General features: G+C 48.6%; 1 long non-coding RNA gene across 1 annotated transcript; it reads right to left on the bottom strand.

Annotated features, from left to right (window-relative positions):
• Nucleotides 1–9,942: 9,942 nt before the first annotated feature.
• Nucleotides 9,943–16,520, bottom strand: LOC121016651 (uncharacterized). Its single transcript, XR_005784398.1, has 2 exons — nucleotides 14,663–16,520; nucleotides 9,943–11,899 (listed from the first exon to the last, which is right to left on the bottom strand). It is a non-coding gene; the product is annotated as an uncharacterized LOC121016651 (long non-coding RNA).
• Between the last annotated feature and the right edge of the window lie 101 nt (nucleotides 16,521–16,621).

Below are 16,621 nucleotides of genomic sequence, written 5' to 3'. Positions count from 1 at the left end.
AGCCATTACCTCACCAACTGCCCCCAGGCCCCAATAAAACCTTTGTCCTTTTGTAAATTATTTATTTTTTTCAACGTTTATTTATTTTTGGGACAGAGGGAGACAGAGCATGAACGGGGGAGGGGCAGAGAGAGAGGGAGACACAGAATCGGAAACAGGCTCCAGGCTCTGAGCCATCAGCCCAGAGCCTGACGCGGGGCTCGAACCCACGGACTGCGAGATCGTGACCTGGCTGAAGTCGGACGCTTAACCGACTGCGCCACCCAGGTGCCCCAAAACCTTTGTCCTTTTGAAACTCGCTCTTTTTCCCTGGTATCTCACCGCTGCGTCGGTGCAGGTAGGGGATTGAGCTCGAGCTATCTTGAATAAAGGCTCTTTGCTTTTGCATCGGACTCGGCTCCCTAGCAGTCTTTGGGGATCACGAATTCTGGGCATAACAACAACATTAGATGCAGGTCAGTGGAAAGTACCTAGCACAGAACATTTGAGTGTAGCTAAGGCCAAAATGGTTGGGAGGCAGCTGACCTCAGTACTGGGGCAAAGGCAAATGGAGGGAGATATTTCTCTCTCAGCTTTCTTCCATTCCCATCTAAAATGAAACTTTGGCTGTCCGTAGAGCCATTCCCATCCCATTGCTATTTGCTAAGTAGGACTTGGTTGGCAGGCTGGGTGGGCCAGTAGGGCTGTCAATCACACAGTGAGCTGCCAGGGATTGCTGGTGAGTTCTTATGCTGCTTCTCTGATAACCAAGAGTAATTAGTTTCTGACAACCCACAGGGAAGATTGCTTTGCTGTCAGAAAGCACTTAGTGCCTGGCCTCATATTCTGAAGAGCACAGGATCCACACATGCAAGGTATGTTCCAGGACCTAGTCAGTGCAGGCAGAGGCTCTTCAAAACCTAATGTGCCACAGGAATGGTTCCAAACACCCCCTGAATCTCTGCTGCCTCTATCCCCTGTAGGGAAGTACAGGAAAAACAGGCAAGGTCAGAAGCTTTCCCTCCTTTTCAGAAGGAAATATGCAGACCTCCTGCAGACTGGGCCTTCAGGAGGTTTCCCTTTAGAGGTTTCCTTTGTCTCTAGCCACAGGAGTTTCTTACTCCTTAGACAGGACCCTGTCAGGAAGTTGTCCTTGGAGACACTTCATTGTAATCTATGTCCCATTCTCATAGATATTGAAGCACTTTGGCTTCCAGATTTCCATTGCAATGAATACTTTTTTCTGTTTGCAAATTAGTTTCTCCCTGATTGCCATTCAGAACCAGTCTCAGAGAAATATCCTTTCTTTTAAGATGGGGAATCGGCCAAGTCCTGATGTCTCTGGCATAATTGGGACACAGGACCCTTCATTATGTGCCTTTCAGAAGTGGGTGGGCAATGGGAGACATAGGGCCCTTGAAGGTGCCCAGCAGAGTTTCCATGTACAGACAATGTGAGAGTTTGGGAGGGAGTGGCCTTACTTCTGGTCGAAGGAGAAACTATGTTAGACATTTCATTCCTGTCTTTACCCTAATCGCCTCTAATGTAGAAGCTTGGCTCTCCTTATAGACCTTTCCATCTACTTTCTGTTTTAATAACTAGGTCATGGGTCACAACCGGGTAGAATTGGTTTGTCAGCCACATACCCAACATACAGAATTTGTGATGGAATACCATTCTGGTCCTGTGCTATGTGAGAGCAATCAGTGCCTTTATCCCGAAGAAGAATGACTCTCCTGCCCATGAGAGCCTGTTGCTTGACTGGCCCAATCTTTGTGATTGGTAGCCAGCTGGCCTCCCTCCCCTGCCTGATTGAATTGTCTTCATTCTCTAAGGCAGATGGACAGGGAATGTATAGTAGATTGCAGGAAATTCAGCCCAAAAAAGCCTTAAAAAGAATACTGCATGGCACAAAAACAGACACATAGACCAATGGAATAGAATAGAAACCCCAGAACTAGACCCACAAACGTATGGCCAACTCATCTTTGACAAAGCAGGAAAGAACATCCAATGGAAAAAAGACAGTCTCTTTAACAAATGGTGCTGGGAGAACTGGACAGCAACATGCAGAAGGTTGAAACTAGACCACTTTCTCACACCATTCACAAAAATAAACTCAAAATGGATCAAGGACCTGAATGTGAGACAGGAAACCATCAAAACCCTAGAGGAGAAAGCAGGAAAAGACCTCTCTGACCTCAGCCGTAGCAATCTCTTACTCGACACATCCCCAAAGGCAAGGGAATTAAAAGCAAAAGTGAATGACTGGGACCTTATGAAGATAAAAAGCTTCTGCACAGCAAAGGAAACAACCAACAAAACGAAAAGGCAACCAACGGAATGGGAAAAGATATTTGCAAATGACATATCGGACAAAGGGCTAGTCTCCAAAATCTATAAAGAGCTCACCAAACTCCACACCCGAAAAGCAAATAACCCAGTGAAGAAATGGGCAGAAAACATGAATAGACACTTCTCTAAAGAAGACATCCGGATGGCCAACAGGCACATGAAAAGATGTTCAGCGTCGCTCCTTATCAGGGAAATACAAATCAAAACCACACTCAGATATCACCTCACGCCAGTCAGAGTGGCCAAAATGAACAAATCAGGAGACTATAGATGCTGGAGAGGATGTGGAGAAACGGGAACCCTCTTGCACTGTTGGTGGGAATGCAAATTGGTGCAGCCGCTCTGGAAAGCAGTGTGGAGGTTCCTCAGAAAATTAAAAATAGACCTACCCTATGACCCAGCAATAGCACTGCTAGGAATTTATCCAAGGGACACAGGAGTACTGATGCATAGGGGCACTTGTACCCCAATGTTCATAGCAGCACTCTCAACAATAGCCAAATTATGGAAAGAGCCTAAATGTCCATCAACTGATGAATGGATAAAGAAATTGTGGTTTATATACACTATGGAATACTACGTGGCAATGAGAAAAAATGAAATATGGCCTTTTGTAGCAACGTGGATGGAACTGGAGAGTGTGATGCTAAGTGAAATAAGCCATACAGAGAAAGACAGATACCATATGGTTTCACTCTTATGTGGATCCTGAGAAACTTAACAGGAACCCATGGGGGAGGGGAAGGAAAAAAAAAAAAAAAGAGGTTAGAGTGGGAGAGAGCCAAAGCATAAGAGACTGTTGAGAACTGAGAGCAAACTGAGGGTTGATGGGGGGTGGGAGGGAGGAGAGGGTGGGTGATGGGTATTGAGGAGGGCACCTTTTGGGATGAGCACTGGGTGTTGTATGGAAACCAATTTGACAATAAATTTCATATAAAAAAAAAAGAATACTGCATAATGACTTGGTTAAAAAACCTAAAGCACCCTCAGGAGCACTGTTACCAGGAATTAGTTCCCTGAGGTTTAGGGAATACAAAGGAGCCAAGGTCAGGATCCATCTTTCTTTTTCTGATGGAAAAGTGCAAGCCTTTTGCCAAACACACAGGTGTAGGCAATGGATGTTTCCCTTTGCCCCTGCCCACAGGTGTTTCTTACTAGAGACAACAGCTTCTCCAAAGATTGTGCTATGCACATCCTTGTCGGCTTCATTCTGCTCTCCTTTGGAATGAAGCACTTTGACCCTCTGGCAATTCATTTCCTTCCTTTTCCTCTTTTTTTCAAACTAGGATCATGCTGGAGTCCATTCAGAATCAGTGTCTCAGAGCAACGTACTCTAATTTAAATAGGGGACTCTGGCTGTGTCCTGGTGACTCTGGCATAGATTGGCAACAGGACCTCTTGTAACTTCCCATGAGAAACTCTGTTCACAGTGAGAGGTCTAGGGCATATGAAGGCCTTGGGTATGGGTGGATGTGTGTAGGAGGTCCCAGAGGATTGTGGAGGAGCTGGCTTTACAGATGCAGCAAGGAGAAATGAAATAAAGTACATATACCTGCCCAGCATTACCTCAGTCCCATCTGTAATGTAGATCCTGACCTCCTGTGTAGCCATTCCCACCGATTTGCTATTTTCTAAGTCTTGGGACACATTCAGGGATGACTGGGCTTTCCCTCACTTCACACACACAGAGCCCAAAGAAATGTGCTAAACTCTCAGTCTGGTCCTGTGCTATGTGGGAGCAAACAGTAATTTCAAATCAAAGGAAGGATGGACTTCTTGTCTCTGAGTGCTTGGTGCTTGGCAGCTCTGGTAAGTGCAGTGAAGGGTCGACCTCCCTTCACTCTGTCTCACAGATGGTTCCTATAGGCACATTATGCTTTGGGACCTGGTCAGCACGGAAAGGGCTCATTAAGAACTGCATCAGGTCCAGGTTCCTTGACAACCCCCTGACAACCAGCTGGGAGCAGGAACCCCTTGCCTCTGCATCAATGGTGCATCTATTTTCTGATGGGAAGGACAGGAAAACCCACCAAACCCAGGTTTCCCTCTGTTTCTGAAGGAAGAACACAGGCCTCCTGCAGAATTGCCCTCTCAGATGGAGCCAATGGAGATTTCCTTGGACAACAGCCCCCACCTGTATCTTATTCCCCACACAGTCAGCCTGCCAGGAGATAGGAGTAGGCACTGAAATCTCACTTTAGCCCATTCTCTTCTGTAATGAGGAACTCTGGTCCTCGGGCTGCTTATTGGCATTGTATTGCTCTTTTTTTCAAACTATATTCTACCTGGGAGCCATTCAGAGCAAGAGTCTCAGAAGAATGTACCCTGTTTACACTTGAACTTTCTAGGATCCATGGGTCTATTTCAGGTATACAGCCCAGGTCCCAACATTGGTGTGGAGTTCCCAGTCAGTTCTTGAGCCAGTTGACACCTCTCAGTGTCTGGTACCCCAAAGGAAAGAAGGACCCTCTGTCTCTGGGGGTGTGGTGCTAGAGTCATTGCAGGGATGTGTAGCCTGCTGGCATCCCTCCCCTGGCTGACAGAGGTGCCTTCATCCTGCAGAGTAGATGGCTCATGCATGTCCACTCTGCTCCAGGCCCTGGATAGTGCTCGAAGGGACTTTGAAGTGAATATTGGACCCAGGCCAGCTTCTCACCACTTGACCATCTGCTAGGAGCTCCAAACCGCCACCGCTTTATCACTTCCACCTGTCCTCTAATGGGAAATGGCAAGAAACTGACCCAAACCCAGGGCTTTCCCTCTTTTTCTTAAGGACGAATGCAGACCCTTTGCAGGCAGGGCTCCCAGGTGTAGCCCGTAAAGGGCTCCCTTCACCAAAGTCCACATGTCCTGCTTATTTCTGAGAGAGCCAGCTTGCCAGGAGATGGCATCGGTCACTTCATTCTCTACATGATCCCATTCTCATTCCTAGTGAGGAACTCTGGCCATCCATGGATCCATATTCACCCTTTTGCTCTATTTTCACACTCAGTCCTCTCTGAGGTCCATTCCATGTAGTCTCTCAGAGGAATATCATTGGTGTTCAGCTGGACACCCTCGTTTCACCCGTGTGACTGTGTGATAGGTTTGGCCACAGGACCCTGGTAAGTTGATGTCATAACCATGAAGGCATTCAGAGGCCTAGGGCATTGGAAGGGCCCAGGTTAGGTCATTTTCATGCAGGCTGGGCCAGAGGACTGGGAAGGGAGCAAGACCCCTTTCTTTGCTGAGAGGACATGAAGTGACACAGCCCCTTTCTAAATTGTTCCCATTCCCATTGGATATTTGGAACTTTGGCCCTCCTTATGGACACTCCATTCCCATGGCTCTTTATCTATTTCCCTGTTTAGACTTAGGACCCATAGAGCTGTCACTCACTCAACCCGTGCCCAGGGATAGATTTTCACACCAGCCCGTGCATGTTGGAGGTGCCACCAAGCAAGGCAGCGCAACCACTACTAATGACAACACTGTACTTCGTCTTGGATTGACCTTCCATCTGGGACACAGATAGGACCACGGGTATCGTTACTGGGAGCATGTCACCACCCAGTGAGATTTCTGGGTTAGGTGCAAAGACATGAACAGCCCTGTGCATCAAGGCAGTGCCATAGTAGCCTCAGTGGCCCAGCAAAACCACCGGTGGTCATGGTGTGGCAACCATGGCATTGGGCTGTGCAGTGCTGTCCTCCTTCAGCATAGTCAACGGTAGCAAAAGTGATAGTTCTGGTGGGCAGGACTAGGCCCAACACAGCTCCAAGGACCATGGCAGAAGGCAGGGACTGCCACATAGGGTGGAATCCACTAGAGTCGCTCCTGGTGTTTGCCTCCTTACCAGTTCACTTCTTCCAGCCCACGTTTGGAAGATTAAAGTGCTCTCACATGGGTGCCCTCATATGAAATGGATAAGCATGTTATGATGTGGTGAAGAAAGCCAGGGATAACCTATATGGAGGGTGATCTGAGTCAAGACGCTGGCCAGTGTGCAATATGCCTGGAAGAAATGCAGAGGGTGGTACTAGAGCAGGCTTGCCTTGTCTACCCATATATCACTGGGGTTGCATGGGTTTGAAATAAGTACTTCTTGCCCTGAGCTTCATTCAAATAATGTAACCAAATCCCATTTTATAGGTATTCTTGTCTTTTCAAGATGCTTCAACCCCGAGAGGCTCTGAGGATCTTCCTAGCCAAATAAATCCAAAACCACAGGTCTGCTGGGCCAAAAATCCGAGTTCTGTGAGACTCATGCAAAGATGAACCATCACCCAGGGAAAAGGATGCTGCTGAAGAGCCAGGGGCCCTTAGGCCAAACATCTACCACAGTCACAATGACTGGACCAGAATCCCAGGTCAGGGCCCAGGATATGACACTAAGAATTAAAATAGTGCAAAGAGGTGACAATGGATAGAGGGAGGGCCAGAGTTCTGTATCAGGGATAATGAAGTGATGTGACTGACACCATCTTCCCCAGCTTGCTGACTGACTCAGGATGGAGAAACACCTGTGGGCTTTGGCAAATGGTGGCATCCACAAGTTTCACCTGCAGGCGTCATCAGCAAGAAGCCTGCCCAGATTCTTCCTTCAGGATCAGAGGGAAGATTGGCTCTGGGTATGTGTCCTGCCCTTGCCATCCGTGCATAGTGGTAGCAGTGATACAGCTGTAGGAGGGCTGTGCTGTCCAGTGATGGAAGTGTTTGGAAGCATGTCTTGTTGCAGGATTCCATACAAAGGTGCTTTATGTGCTGAGCAGATCCTGGACCATCCTGCCCACATGAAAAGCTGCTGTTCTTCAAAATGAAGGGATCTCTATTAGTGAGGGGAGGGAGGCCAACTGGATACCCATGCTCATGCATACACTATCCAGCTAAGCAACACCATGTGCTCAGGGAGAGAAGGGCCAGGTTTCCTCTGGGATAATGGACCCATATACCTTCAATTTCCTCAGGAACTCACTGAGAAAGTGGCACCATTCGTACAGCCATGGTTCCCGGAACATGAACGGAGACCTAGCTAGGAAAGCAGCCTTGGGATGTGCATGAGTACAACAGTGCCAAGTTCTACATCTCCAAAGGGCTGGCATCCACCGACGAAAAAGATATCTTTCTTCATCAGCTCTGGATCCAGACAGGAGGCCAACTTGATTGCTAAAGCTTCTGGCTTAGCCTACCCACAAGCATGTTCCACTGGGCATCTCCAGATTCTCTAGGCCTGATGGTGTCCACAAATTCTGAAACCCAACCACAGGATGCCTGTGGCCAAACCTATTGCACACTCACCAGCATTGCACCAGACTCCCAGCATAAAAGGAAAGTACATGACTCTGAGACAATGGCTCTGAAACAATTCCAGGGAAACTCTTGTTTCCAAAGAAAGGAAATTGTTTACTATACTATAGAAGACTACTAAACAACAAAAGTTCAGGGACATGAGAATCAATTGTCCTCTGGGACATCAGACACTCAGAACCCTCCACTAGCTCTGGAACTGACTGGAAATTCACTTACAATCCTTGTAACTCAGTTGTGTTACAAGGGAGAGTCCCTTGGTCCCAGTGTGTGAAGTGAGACCAAATTAGAAAATCAGCAATGGACAGGGATGACTACAAGGTGAGTCAAAGCTATCCATTCAAATGGGCACGAGGGAAATTGAGGAAAGAGACCTCTACTTTTCCTTCCTTTTGTCCCACAAAGGGGGCGGGATCCACTACTAACCTCTGGCTTACCCTACCCACAAGCATTCTCCCTAGGCGCCTTCACACACCTTAGGTTTGGGGAAGGCCATATCATTCTGAAACCAAATTAAGAAGGACCCAATGGAATACCTCTGTTACCATCACAAGGACACCATGAACCCCACAAACTGAAAGAAGAGGATATTACTCTAAGACTCTGTTTGGAATAGTCTCCATGCAAACCCTCTTTCATCAAAGGGCTAAGGGGTGACAGTGGAGACACTGCCAGAGTTGTTCATCACACATGAGATTTGGAGAATGTTGAGAATGAAGTACCCAGCATAGTCTCCTGTCAACTGGGTTGTATCCGGAATAAGAAAGACCTGTGGGTTTAGCCATGGGAGCCCCCTGAACTACTACACCTGAGATACCTGTCAGCAAGAAGTCTGCATTCCTGCTTTGGGATCCAGTGATTTCTGGATTGTTGTATCACTGCCACGTTTCCCATCATTTGAGGGAGGTAGCATGCTTGAGCTGTAGCTATAGGGTTCTGAGGGCTCTTGCTCAGGAATATGCAACAAGGACTTGGTTCCCTAATTTCTGGCAAGGGCTCTTCCAGTGCTGACTCCCTCCTCCTCATTTATACCATCCATGTGTAAACCATTTGCTTCTCAGAACAGAGGCAAGTCAATCATCAGGTCAGTGGGGCAAGCTGGCTCCCCTTCACCTACCATAGCACAAGCCAAGCACCGAGCACCTAGGGATTAAAGACGTTCTTTTCTTTGGTAGAGCAGAGGCTGATAGCTCTCTCTTAGCACAGGAGCAGAGTGATAGTTTGCAGCCAACCCAGGGATGCCAGCTGAGTGAGTAATGGCCCCATGGCCAGAACAGGTGAAAAATAATAAATTGTCAGAAATACAGCAAGGGGGAGGAACTGGGTGCCAGATAGGTCCAGCCTCGACATTTCAGAAGAGGTTTTGCTTCATTTGCCCTTGACCCAAAAGGAAGCCAGCTCCCTCCCAAATCTCTGGCCCAGTCTACACACAAAACATTCTCTGCAGGTCCACTTCAAATGCCTTGGGCCTCTGAATGACCACATACTTTTGAAACACAGTGAATTAATGAAGATGGAGCCCTGTGGCAAAACCTCTCCCCCAGTCACAAGTACCGGACCACAATCCGAGGAAGAAGGCAGAGGATAGGACTCTTGAGACACTGACTCAGAAGTAACCATGAGAAGAACCTTGTTTCTACAAGACAGCAAAGATGTGTCAAGGTGGATAAGAGGGCCAGAGTTCTGCAGACCTTAGATGGGTAATTCTATGGAGAAGGGAGTGCCCAGCACCAGCTCCTGGAAATCTGGTCCTAAGAAGAAGAAACACCAGAGGGCTTAGGCAAAGGTGCCCTCTAGTGTCTCTATCTGGGAGCGCTGTCAGCTACAGGCCTGCCTTCTTCCGTCAGAAGGACCTAGAGAGACCTGGGACCTGGTCTGCTTTTCTTGCTTTTCCTATCATTGGGTGGAATAGGCAGTGAAAGTGCTGTACCTGGGAGATTCCCGCATCTGTGGCCCCAAAGTGTGAAGAGGGGCATTGGTGCCCTCTTCCTGTGAGGGCTCTTTATGTGCTTACCAGCTTCTGGAGCCTACAGCTCCTTTGTGGATGTGTCTGCTATTCAGAAGGAAAACACCTCAATCAGGCAGACCAAGGAGGCAATCTGGCTCCACTCCCCCAACCCCTGACCCCTTGCAACAAATGGCCAAGCGCCAAGCTCAGGTGTGGGTGGGCTATTCTGCTTTGGGATATCCTAAGCTCATAGTTGTTACTGAGCATGGGACTCAGTGGGAAGCCAACGCCCATCCCTGGGTACCTGCTGAGTTAGTGTCAGCTCCATGGCCCCTAAGGTTGAATGAAGAGGCAGTCAGAAACATAGGAATGGCTTCATCCAGGACCAAAGGGCATTCGATATTTCCATTCAATGGGAAAGCGATCAGTGTGGAATGGACATGCTTATCTTCACTTCCCCTAGGCCCAGCAAGGAGGCCAGCTCCCTCTAATACATCTGACCCATCCTCCACACAAACAGTCCTCCCCACAAACAGTCCTTGGCTGGACCCCTTCTGATGCCCAGGGCTCTGGATGTCCATGTAGTCCTAAAACCAAAAGGCCTGGGCTCCTTCGGTGCCACCTGTCCCACAGTCATAAGGGCTGGTACCTGTGGGATATCTGCAAGCTGGAGATAGTACTCTGAAAGACTGAATTTGTATGGACCCCAAGGCGAACCCTGATGGATGATAAAGCAATGTCATGAAACTGGAAACAATGAGAACCAGAGTTCTTCATGTTTGGAAGAACATGACTGGCACAATTATTCAGAAGCTGGCTTGCTCAGGACTCACAAGAGCCTTTTGTGGGCATTCGCTACAGGACTGCTTCAAAGGATGCTCACTGGAGGCCTGTGAACAAAAGGCCCGCCTTCTCCCTTAAGAAACAGAGGGGATCTTTGGCTTCTGGTGTGCTTTGCCCATTGTATCCGTCACAAGGGGCAACAGAGTTTCAGAGTTATGAAGAAGGTGCTTCCATGTGACGATTAAGAGGTGGGAAAGAGGCCTTGGTGCAGTGTGTATTCGAAAGGCTTTGTGTGCACTGATCAGTTCGTGGAGCATGCTGAACATGCAAAGACCATCTGTTTTGATGAATGAGAGTAGCTGCATCCATTAGGGTGGGGGAGTCCATGTGGCTACTGTAGCCGGCCCAGTGCCAAGTCCTCAAGGACAGGGGGCTAGCTGTCCTCTGGGATATCAGACTCTGGGAGCACTGCATTGGCTCAGGAAAGCCGTGGAAACTCACCTCCATACCAGGGACCTTGGTTGTTGTAGGACACAGACACACGGTCTCCGTGTGTGAACTGAGATTGAGTTGGGAAAGCAGAAATGGGAGAGGAATGGCAATGGGGTGAGTCAAAGTTGTGTACTCAGACTGGATGGGGGACACCGAGGAGGGAGACCGACAACTTTACCTCCCCATGTCGCACACAGGAGGTGTGATCAAACCCCAACTTCTGGCTTAGCCTACCTGCAAGCATTCTCCTTGTGTACCTGCACAAACCCTGGTCTGGGGAGGGCCACATGATTCTGAAACCAAATTAGGAAGGGCCCAATGCAACATCTCTAGCAGCATCATAAAAACACCACCAAACACCCAAGCTGAGAGATGAGAGGACTTTGAGACACTATCTCAGAATAGTTTCCATACAAACCGCCTTATATCAAAAGGGCTAAGGGTTGGTAATGGAGACACACACTGCCAGTGTTCTTCATCACACATGAGATTTGAAGAAAGGTGAGAATGAAGTACCCAACGCAGTCTCCTATCAACCAGGTTGTATCCAGAATAAGGAAGCCCTGTGGGCTTAGGCCAAAAGGGCCCTCTGAGAAACTACACCATGGAGCCCTGTCAGCAAGTACTTGCATTCTTTCTTCAGGAGCCAGGGATTTCTGGCTTGGTTATCCCCACCACTTTTCCCATCAGTTGAGGGAGGCCACGGTGCTTGAGCTGTAGCTATTGTGTTCTGAGGGCTCTTGCTCAGGAATCTTCAACAAGGACTTGCTTCCCTCATTCCTGGCAAGGACTCTTCCAATGATCACCGCCTCCTCCTTCATACTGCCCATGTGCAAACTGTCTGCTTCTCAGAATGGAGGAACGTCAGTCATCCAGGTCAGAGAAGCAAGCTGGCTCCCCTTCACCATCCATAGCACAGCAGTCCAAGCACCTAGGGACTCAAGGCCTTCTTTCCTTAGGTAGAGCAGAGCCTGATAGCTCTCACTGAGCACAGGGGCAGAGTAGAGTTTGCAGTACCCAGGGGTGCAAACTGAGTGATTGATGGCTCCATGGCTCCTAAGGGACAAAAAATAATAAGTTGTCAGAAATTCAGCAAGGGGAAGGAAATGGGCACCAGGTAGGCCAAAGCTTGGCAATTCCAGTGGGAATGGGGATCCACTTGGAAAGAAGATGTCTTGCTTCAATTTCCCTTGGCCCAGAAGGAGGCCAGCTCCCAAATGTCTGGCCCAGCCTTCACATCAAACATCCACTGCTGAGTCCCTTAAAATTCCCTGGGCCTCTAAATGGCCACATATTTTGAACCCCAGTGAACTAATGAAGAAGGAGCCTTGTGGCAAAACCTCACCCCAGTCACAAGGACTGAACCAGACTTCCAGGTGGAAGTCAGAGAATAGAACTCTGAGACGCTGACTGTGATGGATTGTGGGAAGAAAATTGTTTCTACAAGAGAATGAAGATGTGCCAAGGTGAATAAGGAGAGCTGGAGTTCTGCAGAACTTCGATGGGGAAGTCTTTGGGGAAGGGAGTGCCCAGGACCTGCTCCTGGCAATCTGGCTCGCAGAAGAAACACCAGAGGGCTTGACAATGGCGCCCTCTAGTGTCTCATCTGGGAGCCCTGTCAGCTACAGGCTTGCCTCCTTCCTTCAGAAGGAGCTAGAGAGCCCTGGGACTTTGCTTTGCTTGCTTTTCCCATCATGAAATGGAGTGGGCAATGACAGCGCTCCAGCTGGGAGCTTTTCCAGCTATGGCTCTAAAGTGTGGAAAGGGGCATTGGTGCCCTCTTCGTGTATAGGGCTTTTGTGTGCTGACCAGCTTCTGGAGCTTACTGCTCCAGTGTGAACTGTCTGCTATTCAGAAAGAAAACACCTCAATCAGGCAGAACAACGAGGTGAGCCTGCTCCTCTCCCCCATTCCCCTTGATTCCAACAGCCAAGCACCAAGGTGAGGAGTAGGAGGCTTATTCTCCTTTGGAATATCAGATACTCATGGCTGGTACCGATCAGGGCACCCAGTTGGAACCCGACACCCATCACTGGATGCCTACTGAGTGAGTGCCAGCTCTATGGCTCCTAAGGGTGCATGAAGAGGCAGTCAGGAACAGGGGAATGGCCTCAGCCAGGACCAAAGGGTGTTCAATATTTCCACCCTATGGGAATGCAACCAGTGTGGAATGGAGAAGTTTATCTTTATTTCCCCTAGGCCCAGCAAGGAAGCCAGCTCCCAGGTAATACATCTGGCCCAGCCTCCCCAAATATAGCTCTCAGCTGGACTCCTTCTGAAGCCCTAGGGCTCTGGATGCCCATGCAGTTCTGAAACCAAAGAGGCTGGTCTCCTTTGTCTCCACCTTTCTCACTCTCATAAGAGCTTTCCCCTTTGGGCATCTGCAGACTGGAGATAGTACTCACAAAGACTAAATTTGTATGGACAAGATGAACTGTAATGGATGATACAGCAATGTCATGAAACTGGATGCAACGAGGGCCAGAGTTCTTCATGTTTAGAAGACTTAGACTAGCACAATATATTCACAAGCTGGCTTGCTCAGGAATCACAGGGACCTTTTGTGGGCTTTCACTACAGGAGTGCTCCAAAGGATGCTCGTTGGAGCCCTATGAGGAAGAGGCCCACATTCTTGCTTAAGAAATAGACAGGAACTTTGTCTTCTGGTGTGCTTCTACACATCGTATCCATGGAGAGGGGCAGCAGAGATTCTGAGGTATGAAGAAGTTGTTTCCATGTGATGATCAAGAGGTGGGAATGAGAGCTTGGTGAAGTATATATTCAAAAGGCTTTTTGTTTGTTGATCATGTCATGGAGCATGCTGGCCATGCACAGATGGTCTGTTCTTCCAAATGAGGGTAGCTCCATCCATTAGGGGCAGGGTCCATGTGACTACCCATTCCCATGATAGTGTTGCCTGCCAAGCACCAAGGGTTCAGGGACAGGGGGGCTTGGTGTTCTCTGGGATATCAGACCCTGCGAGCCCCTCATTGCCTCAGGAAGGGCTTGGAAACTCACCTGCACTGCAGGGACCTTGGTTGGTGTAGGGGACAGACACAGGGTCTCTGTATGTGAACTGAGACCAAGTTAGAAAAGCAGCAATTGGAGAGGAATGACAATAAGGAGAGCCAAAGCTGTGCATTCAAATTGGCATGGGGGAACAAAGGAAAGACACTACGACCTTGCCTTCCCCTTGTCCCACACAGGAGGCGAGATCCACCCACAACCTCTGTCTTAGCCTACCCACAAGGCATTCTCCCTGGGCACCTGCACACATCCTGGGTTTAGAGAGGGCCACATCATTCTAAAACCATATTGAGAATTGCCCAATGCATCACCTCTATCACCATCACTAAAACACTACCAAATCCCCAAGCTGAAAGAAGAGGATATTACTCTGAGACAGTGTCTCAGAATAGTTTCCATGCAAACTGTCTTTCATCAATAGCGCTCAGAGGTGGCAATGGAGACACACATTGCCAGCATTCTTCATCACACATGACTTGGAGAAACTAGAGAATGAAGTATCCAGCACAGTCTCCTATCAACCAGGTTGTATCCAGAATGAGAAAGGCCTGTGGGCTTAGGATAAGGGAGGACTCTGAAGGATTACACCTGGGACCCTTGTCAGCAAGAAGCCAGCCTACTTTCTCAAGGAACCAGGGATTTCTGACATGGTCTATCCATGCCATTTTCCCCGTCAGTTGAGGGAGGCAGCAGTGTTTGAGCTGTAGCTATGGGGTTCTGAGGGCTCTTGCTCAGGAATCTGCAACAAGATTTGGTTCCCTAATTCCCAGCAAGGGCTCTTCCAGTGCTCACTCCCTCCTCGTTATAGTGCCCATGTGTGAACTGTGTCCTTCTCAGAATAAAGGCAACTCAGTCATCCAGGTCAGTGAGGCAAGCTGGCTCCCCTTCACCCTCCATAGCACAGTAGGCCAAGCACCAAGCCCCCAGGGACTCAAGGCATTCTTTCCTTTGGTAGATCAGAGCCTGAATGCTCTCATTGAGCACAAGAGCAGAGTGGGACATTGCAGCCCACCCAGTTGTGGGACATTACAGCCCACCCAGTTGTGACAGCTGAGTAAGTGATGGCTCCATGGCGCCTAAGGGAGAAAAAAAAAATACATTGTCAGACACACAACAAGGGAAAGGAAATGGATACCAGGTGGGCCAAAGCTCGTCTTTGATGGTGGGAATGGGGATCCACTTGGAAACATGGCTTTATTCCTTTGCTTCTGCCCAGAAGGAGGCCTGGTCTCTACCCAAATCTCTGGCCTAGCCTAAACACCAGACATCCTCCACTGGTCCCCTTCAAATCCATGAGCTCTGAATGGCTGCATGCTTCTGAAACCCAGTGAATTAATGAAGAAGTAGCCCTATGGCAATATCTCTCCCACAGTCACAAGGACTGGATCAGACTCCCACGTGGAAAACAGAGGATAGATTCTTGAAACACTGATTCTGAATGGATTATGGGAAGAGCCTTGTTTCCACAAGACAGCAAACATGTGTCAAGGTGGATAAGGAGGGCCAGAGATCTTCAGAGCTTGGAAGGGGAACTCTATGGAGAAGGGAGTGCCCAGTACCAGCTTCTGTTAACCTGGCTGACTGTGAGAAGAAGAGACAACAAAGGGCTTAGGCAAAAGTGCCCTCTAGAGTCTCCTTCTGGGAGCTCTGTCAGCAACAGGACTGCTTTCTGTCTTCTTAAGGACATATACTACCCTGGGACTTGGTTTGCTCTTGTTGCTTTTCCCATCATTGAATGGAGGGAACAGTGACACTGTTGTAGCTTGGAGGTTCCCAGAGCTATGCCTCCAGTGTGTGGGGAGGGGCATTGGTGCCTCTTCAGAACAAAGCTTTTTCTGTGCTGACCAGCTTCTGGAGCCTACTGCTCCTGAGTGAAATGTCTGCTTTCCAGAAGGAAGGCATCTCAATCAGGCAGATCAAGGAGGTGAGCTGGCTCCCCTCCCCCCTGCCCCTGGCTACAAACAGCCAAGCACCAAACTCTGGGATAGGAGGGCTATTCTCCTTTGCGATATCTGATGCTTATGGCTGGTAGTGAGTATGGGACTGAGTGGGAAGCCGACGCCTGTCCCTGAGTGCTTTCTTAGTAAATTCCAGCTACAAGTCTCCTAAGAGTGAATGAAGACGCAGTCAGAAAGACAGAAACAAAGGGACAGGATATGACTGCAGCCAGAACGAAAAGGCATTCAATATTTCCATCAAATGTGAATGCAATCATGTGGAATGGAGATGTTTATCTTCATTTCCCCTAGGACCACCAAAGAAGCCAGCTTCCTGCCAATATGTCTGGCCCAGTCTCCACACAAGCAGCTATCAACCTGACCCCTTCCAAAGCCCTTATGCTCTGGATGTCTATGTAGTCCTGAAACCAAAGGGCCAGGGACACTTTGGCTCCACCAGTCCCAAAGTCACAAGGGCTGGACCAATTGGACATCTGCAGCTGGATATAGTAGTCTGAAAGACTGAGTTTTTATGGACCGGAAGACAAAACTTAATGGATGAGAAAGCAACATCATGAAAGTGGATGCACTGAGGGCCAGAGTTTTTCACGTTCAGAAGAGCCTGACCAGCACAATGAATTCATAATATGTCTTGGTTAGGAATCACAAGAACATTTGGATGTCCTTTGGAGCCCTGTGAGCAAGAAGCCCACATTCTCCCTTAAGAAATAGAGTGGGGTGGCACCTGGGTGGCTCAGTCGGTTGGGTGACCAACTTAGGCTCAGGTCATGATCTCACAGTTTGTGGGTTGGAG

This window comes from Herpailurus yagouaroundi, unplaced genomic scaffold, assembly GCF_014898765.1.
Source record: "Herpailurus yagouaroundi ecotype Mexico unplaced genomic scaffold, PumYag 212, whole genome shotgun sequence".
Lineage (NCBI taxonomy): Eukaryota > Metazoa > Chordata > Mammalia > Carnivora > Felidae > Herpailurus > Herpailurus yagouaroundi.
Note: the sequence above shows the minus strand (reverse complement) of the source record. Positions and strands in the feature narration are given on the sequence as shown.